Source organism: Hibiscus syriacus, unplaced genomic scaffold (genome assembly GCF_006381635.1).
Source record: "Hibiscus syriacus cultivar Baekdansim isolate YM2019G1 unplaced genomic scaffold, ASM638163v2 tig00110430_pilon, whole genome shotgun sequence".
In the NCBI taxonomy this organism is placed as follows: domain Eukaryota; kingdom Viridiplantae; phylum Streptophyta; class Magnoliopsida; order Malvales; family Malvaceae; genus Hibiscus; species Hibiscus syriacus.
In genome coordinates this window covers 81,397-83,207 of record NW_024062734.1, presented here as the reverse complement: position 1 = coordinate 83,207, position 1,811 = coordinate 81,397, and positions in this window count along the sequence as shown.

Sequence of the window (1,811 nt, the reverse complement as noted above, 5' to 3'; positions counted from 1 at the left end):
ATTGAATTTGGATGTGTGATTATGCGTTTGTGGATAGTTTCTCACGACGCACGACTCTAATATGCAGTTCTCGGTGGTCTTTCAATAGCTTAATTTACTTTTGTGATTCGTTAGTCGATGCAATCAGATTTATTCGTATCTATTTTTATTTCAAGTCTCTTGGTTAGGTTTTTAACATTTTCAATGTATGGTCTTTATATGATCTAAAGTGACTAGTTTTAATGTTATAAGAAAAGTCCAATTTATGTATTTAATTTATGATTATAATTGTAAACTCTTATTGTAATTTTGGACATTTTCACTTTTTAATAATAGAGTTTCTATTCAAAAACTGAATTTATTGTAATAATTACATGTAATTTATTTATTAAAAGTATTATAGATAATTTTTAAATTTAATTAATCTGCTATTTTTTAGATATGATAGCCATAAATTATCATTTCTAATTAATGTATTAAAATAAAATGTCATAATAAAATAATTTAATAGACATATATAAATAACTTATTTACTTTGTAACAAAAAATATATATTTACTTATCCAAAAAAAAGGTAAAAAGTGCAAAAATAAAAATGAATAAAATTTTCGTTAGTTTATGCTTTTTATTCTTTCCTTCATCAAGGAGTACACATAGATATGTTAAGCAACGAAATTCAGAAAATCAAAAAATCGATATGAATCAAGTAAAATGATTCAGTTCGATTTGATTTAACTTTAAACGGTTTAGTTTTCGATTCGGTTTAAAGGTTTTATTTTTTTGATTCAGTTCGGTTCGGATTTTCCATATAGAACCCATTTGTTCCATATTGAACCGAATATGCAATTTTTGTAAAAAAAAATTATAATTTCAAGTGATTTTTTATCGAAAAACCGAACCGAAAAACCCGAACCGTTAAAAAATTGAACCGAACCGAAAAAATCGATTTAAGTTTTTTTGGTTTTTTAACTATTCGGTTTCGATTTAATATTAAAAATTTTATTTCGGTTCGATTTAATTTTTGATAAAAAATCAAACCGAACCGAATCGAACCGAATACACCCTATACAGAGAGGACAAAAAGGAAACGTGTCTAACTACTTTTATTGAAGGGCGGGCCTATACAGCTCAATAGACTTGATTACCATGCTTTGAATTTTGAAGATATTTATTTTATAAATTCAAACTATTTGACATATTATTCAATTTTAATTTAATTATAAATATATTATCAATCAAAAGAAATTTATATTTTAAATTAAATCAATTATCAATAAAATTATTAAAGTATGTCTAAATGGCTATTAGATCAGGGTTCATAATTAAAAGAAATAAAAATAACATTTTATTATTTTTAGAAATAAAAATTACTAATATTAGTTAATTAAAATAACTTCACTGATTTATAAGATACAGAAAATAAGTTTCAATAAACTAAATTAAAATAAATTAGTTGTCATTAAATATGAAGTGTACTAAGAAATATATTATTTCAATTTTGATTAATATTGGATTCTACTTCTATCCTGTATACTCTTTTTTCATATCTCATAGATAAACAAATTAGTTTCTTATATTCTATAAAACACAAGGATGAAGTTTGTAATTAGACCGAAATAAAAAGCAACGTGCTCAGCGTATGCCTACCTTAATTAAAGTCTCGAAGCAAACCTCAAGGAAATAGCAGTCTCTTACGAAAAGAAAAATCATGTCCATGACGCGACATTGTTGACGCCATTGCTCCACGTAGGATCGACGACATTTGAGCATGAAATGAATGGAAAATTTCCAGAATCGTCTTTCACTATGCTATAAATACTCTGCAGTGGGCG